This window comes from Oncorhynchus mykiss, chromosome 8 (genome assembly GCF_013265735.2).
Source record: "Oncorhynchus mykiss isolate Arlee chromosome 8, USDA_OmykA_1.1, whole genome shotgun sequence".
In the NCBI taxonomy this organism is placed as follows: Eukaryota; Metazoa; Chordata; class Actinopteri; order Salmoniformes; family Salmonidae; genus Oncorhynchus; species Oncorhynchus mykiss.
The window spans coordinates 55,860,909-55,871,770 of NC_048572.1; positions in this window are offsets into that span (position 1 = coordinate 55,860,909).

Below are 10,862 nucleotides of genomic sequence, written 5' to 3' on the forward strand. Positions count from 1 at the left end.
ATCACAGACAGTGTCACCAGCAAAGCAGCACCATGCCATCACACCTCCTCCATGCTTCACAGTGGGAACCACACATGCGGAGATCATCCATTCACCTACTCTGCGTCTCACAAAGACACGGCGATTGGAACCAAAAATCTCAAATTTGGAGTCATCAGACCAAATTACAGATGTCCACCGGTCTTATGTCCGTTGCTCATGTTTCTTGACCCAAGCAAGTCTCTTCTTATTATTGGTGTCCTTTAGTAGTGGTTTCTTTGCAGCAATTTGACCATGAAGGCCTGATTCACGCAGTCTCCTCTGAACAGTTGATGTTGAAATGTGTCTGTTGCTTGAACTCATTTGTATTTGGTAACTCCAATTAACTTATCCTCTGCAGCAGAGGTAACTCTGGGCCATCCTTTCCAGTAGCGGTCCTCATGAGAGCCGGATCTATAATGTAGAAAATAGTAAAAATAAAGAAAAACCCTTGAATGAGTAGATGTGTCCAAACTTTTGACTGGTAATGTATGTAATCTGTAAAGGAGACCTTGGTCTCAGTATGACTCCCTGATATAATAAAGGTTAAATCAAATAAATACAAATAAATAAACATGAGGTCACAGTACAGAATGTCACTTTTAGTTAAATGTTTTTTTTTTTTTTATTTAATTTTTTTTTTTACCCCTTTTCTCCCCAATTGGTAGTTACAGCCTTGTCCAACGCTGCAACTCCTGTGCAGACTCGAGAGAGGCGAAGGTTGAGAGCAATGCGTCCTCCGAAACACGGCCCTGCCAAGTCGCACTGCTTCTTAACACACTGCTCGCTTAACCCGGAAGCCAGCCGCAGCAATGCGTCTGAAGAAACAACTGGCGACCGTGTCAGCGTGCATGTGCCCGGCCCGTCCCGAGCGCGATGGGACAAGGACATCCTGGCCGGCCAAAACCTCCCCTAACCCGGACGACACATGGGTAACATAGCGTGGAACTGAGAAAAAGTACTTTAATTTACCTTGGTTTCACAGTAACTTTATGCAGTTACTGCTAACATGACCCTCATTTTCTCCAAAACACAATACAACAGAGGAAGGATACTTGTCCACATGATTAAGCATGTATTTAATGTAGCAAAAAATGACATTTTACCAAATGAAGAATTACTGCCTTTTTGCTTTGTAGGGCAGTATAGCACTGCGATGCAGTACTCGGGAGGCCCCTAATTTGATGGTATTTTAATACCATTTTTACCACTGCACCCTCCTGAATAGACCACTAGTTTCGCTGTGTAACATGTGTAACATGGTGGTTGGCTGGGTGGGAAATGAGAGAGGAGAAATTTCCTCATTGAATAGATTTTTCTGGTGTCACACCCTGATCTGTTTCACCTGTCTTTGTGATTGTCTCCACCCCCTCCAGGTGTCGCCCATCTTCCCCATTATCCCCTGTGTATTTATACCTGTGTTCTCTGTTTGTCTGTTGCCAGTTTGTCTTGTTTGTCAAGTCAGCCAGAGGTTTGTCTCAGCTCCTGCTTTTCCCCAGTCTCTCTTTCTCTCGCCCTCCTGGTTTTGACCCTGTCCTTTCTCCAAGCCCGCCTGTCTGACCACTCTGCTTGCCCCTGACCTTGAGCCTGCCTGCCGTCCTTGTACCTTTGTCCCACCTCTGGATTACCCACCTCTGCCTGACCCGACCCTGAGCCTGCCTGCCGTCCTGTACCTTTCCCCCACTACTCTGGTTATCGACCCCTGCCTGCCTTGACCTGTCGACCCCTGCCTGCCTTGACCTGTCGACCCCTGCCTGCCTTGACCTGTTGACCCCTGCCTGCCTTGACCTGTCGTTTCCCTGCTCTGTTGCTGTAATAAACATTGTTAGTCCGACACAGTCTGCATCTGGGTCTTACCTTCAATCCTGATATGGAGGATAATTTGGCTGTTGAATAGAAGGCTCGCTCTACGTCAGAGGAGAACACACAGGAGAGATGATGCTACTGTATATGGGTCATTCCAGCAGTGCCTTTTGGAAATGGCAAAAAAAAGAAAAACAGAAAAAAACATGTTTTCCCATCTAGAGAGGTGTTTCTTATTGTCCAGGTAGTCTTTCCCTGTTTCAGTCTATTTTCTTCTGTTTTGACCCCGATCTAGTAGCTACATATTACGACTGCCTCCAATGCGCGAGATCATATGGGTTGTTCCACGAGTATAGTGCATCCCTTTGATATTTGAAGTAGATATTGTGCACCACTATTGAATTGTAAAAGCCTGTTATATTAAAGGAAGTGCCCTTTGATATATACCACATGGAACATTCAATAAGTCAGATCTTTTTTGATATGAATCAAGACTTGCTAAAGTGCCACAAATCAGAATTTTGACGCCTCATGTTTTTCCAACTTCTAGGAACTACGTTTTTTTATACCATCATTATAAAGCCTAGTTGCCTTTTTTTTCTTTGACGAAGTCATTTCTGAAGATTATTATTTATTTAATGCGATTAATTAACATTTGTCCCTCATTTTAAGGTCAATGCCGTTATGTGAACTGAACTCTCGCTTGAATCATTCCTTCTTAGATCATTTTTTCTAAAGAACCATTGAACATCTAATAGTCAAATGATAGTATAAAGCAGTTGAGCTGGTTCTGCTCTTTTTTTTGCCATTTTCTGGTGTTTTGTGATGGAAAAGTGAAGCTTTCATTCAATTGCCCCTCCCCGTTGTTCACAACAAGCACCCATTCCCCTTGGCACAAGGGGAGTTATGTTTGATTTAAGATAAACGTCAAACCTTTTTCTTTTATAGACACTTATTTGGCGCTTGCTATAGTAAAAAAGTATATATATTTAAAAAAAACTTCTAATGAATGCGACCCTGCCTTTTAAGTATTTTATTATTGTTGTCTCTGGTCTTTGAACATGAGAGGACCCACCAGTCCAGCAGGTATGCAGCAGACCGATGTGCATTCCAACGAGCATCATCAATGCCTGTTTAGTTACATCAATGTTTCAGTATGACATCTTTTACACTGACAGCCTCCAAAAGGCTGTAAAATTAATTAGTGTGTTCCTGAGATTAAATGAGTGTGTGTGTGTGTGTGTGTGTGTGTGTGTGTGTGTGTGTGTGTGTGTGTGTGTGTGTGTGTGTGTGTGTGTGTGTGTGTGTGTGTGTGTGTGTGTGTGTGTGTGTGTGTGTGTGTGTGTGTGTGTGTGTGTGCGTGCGTGTGTGTGTGAGTGTGTGTGTGTGACTGATGTTGTATTAATGCCTGGCTGAGCCATCGGGAGAGTACAGAAACATACTGGCCCTCCTGAGACCAGTTTCTCCTCTCAGTGAAGTTCCACAGTTACTGAGACTGTGATTCATGAAAACAACTCCCTGAAAATGCACAATGGAATCCGTGTATGATCTTAATTAAACGTTAAATCAGATCAAAGGAGTCGATTATTGACCTTGATAGTGTTGTACTGATTGTTGAAAGATGAGTGAGATGATTGAAGACATTCATTTAGCTACAAATGGTATATTCCCAGCAGTACAGAGCAATATGCTGTTTGCTGCATAGCCAATTTTCCTCTGTACTATTGGGGATATATTGCATACTGCAGTTGAGTCTTTTAACAACACATTTGTATTACCCATAAAATGTCTCATCTGACACAAACTGTCTCTCTCACACAAACACACACACACACACACACACACACACACACACACACACACACACACACACACACACACACACACACACACACACACACACACACCTAACCCTCACTCCGGTGAAGCTATTCAGTGTTCTGCTCCTGTGCTCCTGGATCATAATGAATGAAGCAGTGAGTGAGAGCTCAGATCCTGGACCCTCTGTAGAGCAGCAGGCCCTGCCCCGTTCAATCAATCCCCTGTCATCTCCATCCCCTCTGGCCTCGGCTCTCCCTGGGGCTTCCACTAATATACCTCCCCCTCGGTGGAACTCCTGCTATGGAGCTTATCCTGTGGAGAACACCTGATGACTGATCGTTGACCACAAATGCTGACCTGGCTGCTGAGTCAGACCATAAGCCATATGTTTAGTTTTACTCTCTCCCTACTTCCAACCTGGCAATAAATTAAGCATGGACCAGAATGAGGCCAGGGTTCGTAGTAACACCTACGCCTATTTTGTACAGACACTTTGGGGAGTTGTTACTGCTCACTCTACTCCCCCCAAACCCGGCATGTTGTGTAATACAGGATATCTTGTTCACTCACATGCTCTTTCTCCTCTTACACTATAGTGTAGCACCCCTGCATTGGATCAGAACTTGACTTTCCCTTCAAACTGTCCCGACGCAGCTTCTCCTCCACAGATCCCCAGAACAAGCTCTACTCGGGGTAGTGTTTGAATCTCTGTCAGCACAGCCTTATACAACGCCATCAGAAAGTATTCAAACCACTTGACTTTTTTGTCTCACATTTTGACGTGTTTTACAGTCTGAATTTACTGGCCTACACACAATACACCATCATGTCAAAGTGGAATTGTGTTTTTAGGAAGTGTCACAAAAAGTTGAATTGTTTCGAGTCCATAAGTATTCAACTCCTTTGTTATGGCAACCCTACATAAGTTCTGGAGTAAACGTGTGCTTAATAAGTCACATAATAAGTTGCATGGACTCACTCTGTGTGCAATAATAGTGTATAACATGATGTTTGAATGACTACCCTATCTCTGTACCTCACACATACAATTATCTGTAAGGTCTCTAACTCGAGCAGTGAATTTCAAACACAGATTCATCTGTGTTCATCCGCGCAAAGAAGGGCACCTTTAGGTAGATACAGGTGTCCTTCTTAACTCAGTTGCCGGAGAGGAAGGAAATCGCTTAGGTATTTCATCATGAGGCCAATGGTTTAAAAGTTTCAGAGTTGATTGACTGTGATAGGGGAAAACTGAGGATGGATCAACAACATTGTACTTTCTCCACAATACTAACCTAAATTAAAGAGTGAAAAGAAGGAAGCCTGTACAGAATACAAATATTCCAAAACATGCATCTTGTTTGCAATAAGGCACTGAAGTAAAACTGCAAAAAATGTGGCAAAGAAGTGTACTTTATGTCCTGAATACAAAGTGTTATGTTTGGGGGAAATCCAACACAACACATCAATGAGTATCACTCTACATATGCTCAAGCATGGTGCTGGCTGCATCATGTTATGGGTATGCTTGTTGGCAAGGACTAGGGTGTTGTTTTAGGGTAAAAAGAAATGGAATAGCGCTAAGCACAGGCAAAATACTAGAGGGAACCCTGGTTCAGTCTACTTTCCAACAGACACTGGGAGACAAATTCACATTTCAGCAGGACAATAGCCTAAAACACAAGGCCAAATCTACACTGGAGTTGCTTACGAAGACAACATTGAATGTTCCTGAGTGGCCTAGTTACAGTATGGACTTAAATCAAACTTAAACTAACTTGACAGAGCTTGAAGAATTTTTAAAAGAATATTGTGCAAATATTGTACAATTCTGGTTTGCAAAGCTTTTTGAGACTTACCCAGAAATGCTTACATCTGTAATCACTGCTAAAGGTGATTATAACATGTATTGACTTAGGAGTGTGAATGCTTATGTAAATGAGATATCTCTATATTTCATTTTCAATCAATTTTCAAGAAGAATTCTGAGAAACCCCCCCACCACCCCCAATTGAATACATTTTCAATTCAGGATGTACACGCAACAAAATGTGGAATAAGTCAAGAGGTATGAATACTCTCCGAAGGCACTGTATGTAATGTAGCTTGAGCATGCCCTGTGGGGTGAAATTCACCTGAGGTGTCTGTTTGTGAGGTGCTGTTGAGAGGGCTACTGTGGTCACATTGCATTACTGTGGGCAGAAGGCATTCCATAGCCGTGGGAGCGTTTGTGTTAAGTTCCTGTCTGCGGTATAACATTGAAAGACCGCTGAACCGCACATGAACCCGACAGCGTCATGTCGTCACTGTGGTGTCAACCTCTCGTCAAGCTGTCACTGGTGACTTCCCTCCATGGCGTGGGATTGCCAGGTGATTTCACAGACAATGATGTGTTTGACGATGTGTGATCAAGTTGCACTTGTCACCTTCACTGTCATATATTCAATATTCCAATATTATGCTAGGTAGGCTAACACTTTATGTTGCTGTTATACCTGTGTCATAACAGTGTTGTTACATAGTAGTTACATGGTAATGGAGGGGATTTTTTTGTTAAATATTAACGAAAGGGGAATAAAGAATGGTCTTACTGCAAACTACAAATCCACAGAAGAGCTTCTGGGCAGCGTGTATCATTGTACTGTACTCAAAATCAAAATGGCTGACATTCTTTCTCTGTTCTCAGAGTGGATAACCAGTGGAAACTGAACAGATAATGACTCCGTCGCTTTACCCCACAAAGGGACTAGGAACAATTATTGTAATAGCTACATTAGCGGTAGCTTTTGTAAATGAAGATCAGTTAACGGACGTGCAGATTTTTCCTTAAGCGGTACTTTTATTCTCTTCTTCTTCTTCTCTTCCCATTCACAGGATCTCTCTCTCTCATGGCCTGACCTACATTCTCTAGACCAACCCTCTTCTTCGTTTTAGAGCGAATAAACCCCCATGAATATCCCAGACAGAATAAGACGTGATAATAACTCTATAGGAGGGATAGGAATAGTTTTCCATTCATTTTGGGTAGAACTGAAGTCTATGGGGGGAGGTGCTTCAGGGAAATACAAATGCTGTTTATCACAACAACTGCTTGTAAACAATTACTGTTTTATTTCACAGATACTGAATCGTCAGTAAACAGTAACACAACATGATATGTATGAAGTTGACATGATGCCATCAAACATGAAATCACCCATAACACTCCTATCTTTAACCAAAGTGATATCATCACGGATTCATACCACAGAGGTAGGCATATATCAGTACATCTTACAGTATTATAGCTGGAGAGTAACTGTTTGACCTCTTTAGTGATAAATCATATTACTGAGGACAAAGCTGACAATGCAGAAATAATCTACAGCGCCTGCTTCAGTCTTCAGCTGCAGAGAACAACTCTTCTCTCTCTCTCTCTCTCTCAGTCAGACAGTCAGTCAGTCAGTCAGACAGACAGACAGACAGACAGACAGACAGACAGACAGACAGACAGACAGACAGACAGACAGACAGACAGACAGACAGACAGACAGACAGACAGACAGACAAGCTTGATTGATGTGCGATAGAGTGTGCCACTTCATTACTGACTCAGTCTGATGCACTAAACAACAGAGGATGGACTCTGGGGCTGGACTGGCTCAAGGTGTCTGGGAAATAACTACCTTCCGTAGATTTGTATTGTGGGTTGAGAGGTGGCAGTGGAAGGATCGCATTCTCAGTCATGTCTGTCTGGTGATCTCACACTGAGACAGGAATAACAGAGAGGAAGAGAAGTGTGATGATGACCAAATAAGGAACTAAGGAGCCATAAAACTCTCCCAAGTATTTCAAAAGGAATAAGAAACAAAGGAAGAAGGAAGGATCTGTGTAACCCCGAGCTATGAAAAGCCTGGATGATGCAGTAGTGCATCAAAGTTGCAGCATAATTTAACATCAACAGTAAAATTTCGAACAAGAACATGCATTATTTAAATACAGCTGTAATACCTTATTCACAAAGATAATGTGCTTCATCCTGATATGTTAAATAAAATGTTGACCATTTTGGACTTCTAGTACTCATAAACCTAGTTCTGGAGTAGAACATGCTTTGATTGGACAGGGAAGAGAGATGGATTGAAAGAAAAGAAGCGATGGAGTAAGAGAGACTGACAGAGAGAAAGAGAGAGGAGAGAGACAGAGGCAGAGATCGGAGCCCTGAGAAGAGAGACATTGAAATAAATAAATACAGTAGCAGTCAAAAGTTTTGGAAACAGCTACTGTACTCATTCCAGGGTTTTTCTTTATTTGAAATATTTTCTACATTGTAGAATAATAGTGAAAACATCAAAACTATGAAAAACACAAATGGAATCATGTAGTAACCAAAAAAGTGTTAAACAAATCAAAATAAATATTATTTTTGAGATTCTTCTTTACCTTGATGACAGCTTTACAAGCTCTTGGCATTCTCTCAACCTGCTTCATGAAGTAGTCACCTGGAATGCATTTAAATTAACAGGTGTGCCTTCTTAAAACTTGTGGAATTTCTTTCCTTCTTAATGTGTTTGAGCCAATCAGTTGTGTTGTGACAAAGTAGGGGTGTATACAGAAGATAGCCCTATTTGGTAAAATACCAAGTCCATTATCTGGCAAGAACAGCTCAAATAAGCATAGAGAAACGACAGTCCATCATTACTTTAAGACATGAATGTGAGTCAATCCGGAAAATGTCAAGTTTCTTCAAGTGCAGTAACAAAAACCATCAAGCGCTGTGATGAAACTGGCTCTCATAAGGACCGCCACAGGAAAGGAAGGCCCAGAGTTACCTCTGCTGCAGATGACACGTTCATTAGAGATAAAGATAAATGCTTCACAGAGTTCAAGTAACAGACACATCTCAATATCAACTGTTCAGAGGAGACTGCATGAATCAGGCTTTGATGGTTGAAATGCTGCAAAGAAACTAACGGCCACCAATAAGAAGAAGAGACTTGGGCCAAGACACACGAGCAATGGATATTAGAGCGGTGGAAATCTATCCTTTGTTCTAATGAGTCCAAATTTGAGATTTTTGGTTCCAATCTCCATGTCTTTGTGAGATGCAGAGTAGGTGAACAGATGATCTCTGCATGTGTGTTTCCCATCGTGAAGCATGGAGGAGGAGGTGTGATGGTGTGGGGGTGCTTTGCTGGTGAAACAGTCTGTCATTTATTTAGATTTCAAGGCACACTTAACCAGCATGGCTACCACAGCATTATGCAGCGATACGCCATCCCATCTGGTTTGACCTTAGTGGGACTAACCATACTTTGTTTTTCAACAGGACAATGACCCAACACATCTCCATGCTGTGTAAGGGCTATTTTATCAAGAAGGAGAGTGATGGAATCAGATGACCTGGGATGAGTTGGACCGCAGAGTGAAGGAAAAGGAGACAACAAGTGCTCAGCATATGTGGGAACTCCTTCAAGACTGTTGGAAAAGCATTTCAGGTGAATCTGGTTGAGAGAATGCCAAGATTGTACAAAGCTGTCATCAATGCAAAGGTTGGCTACTTTGAAGAATCTAAAATCAAAAAATGTGTTTAACACTTTTTTGTTTACTACATTTACTACATATAAAATTGTTATTTTACAGTTTTGATGTCTTCACTATTATTCGACAATGTAGAAAATAGTTTTTTAAAAAGAAGAAAAACCCTGGAATGAGTAGGTGTGTCCAAACTTTTGACTGGTACTATAGATACATAGAAAAATAGAGTGAGTGAAGCCCTGCAGTGTCGTGTCAACCATTCAGCATTCAAAGGAATGCTCCAGACACATTAAAAGCAGTAAATGAAACAACTTCATTCGAGTGGTTTGTCGTATCGATGCCCCTGCCTTTGATCTAGTCATCACTATACATTTTTATGACTTATCTAGGCCTCAATATCCTGCTGTTTATATACCTCCCTAGGCTCCACCATTATGCTTCACAGCGGCTCACCAGAAATGCAGGAATAAAAAACATATCCCCCTCAGAAGGGATATTGGACTTGGTTTTCATTTTGTTTTAGCACCTCCGGGCCAGAGAGCACATTAGAGCACTTGGATTATTTGGTTTGTTTCTGGATGCATATGTGTTTGTGTGTGGTAGTCGGGTTTCACAACGCTACACACTCATGCCCATCTTTTGACACAAAGCATAGACTGGTAACGCTGCCTCTCCTCTATCTGGAGAAAAAAAGGACGAGAGCTCTCGCGCTCTCCTTCCCGGGGTTGCCGTGGCAACGTGTCTGAGACAGCAAATGTGCGGTACTTCTCTCAGAGGCTGCTGGTGACCGCTAAATAGGACCCTAGTTGAGAAAGAAGACAACACAATGCAGTGGTAGAGTCCTCGCCAAAAGCTCCAGTCCATGTACTGTGTACGTGCTGCCCGGGAACAAGATTGAGTTTAGACGGAGTACATTATTACATTATACTTTTACATTTGAGTCATTTAGCATGACGCTCTTATCCAGAGCGATTTACAGTGGTTAGTGCACACACTTTCATTTGTTGCATTCATGGTCTTTCTTGTTCCTCCAACATGTCGACAGGATTCAATTGTTCCACCCGACTGCTTCACCTACTGGAGCCGAGGAATCATGTACTGGCCCTGACAGAATTATCTATTTGAAATCCATCTGAAACGTGAATATATGATTTAGACTACACCAGTACCCTTTGTGTATTTCATCAGTACTGCAATGAATCATTGAGTCTTCATAACATATTTTAAGTGATACAGGATCAATCAAGGCTATTGACATCAATTGAAAATACATGAACTGTTTACAATTGTCTTGTTGCTATGTCATTTACTGTATCTAAGGGAAAAAACATGGTAGAATACAGAACTTGAAGTGTATGTTTATCAAACTGAAGGCCATCCACTCTCACACTGGAAAATGTTTTCTAATTTTCTAATCTCAATTGGCATAATGGTTTCAGGGGTTTTAAAAAGGGCAGCTATCACTCCGTCCCTTAGCTCCATAAGAGGGCCTACTATTGCTCTGTCGCAGAGTTTCATCACAGTGCCTGATATCGCTCCACCACAGAACCCCCTCCTTGTCCCTAAGCCCCACTACCTGTCCTAGTGCTCCATCATGGAGTGACATCATGACAGGGCCTATTATCTTTCCTTCATAAGTCCCTTTCTCATTCCATCTTCAGAACTCTAGTCTGTTCCATCAGTTGAGAACGTCTGGTGCATTT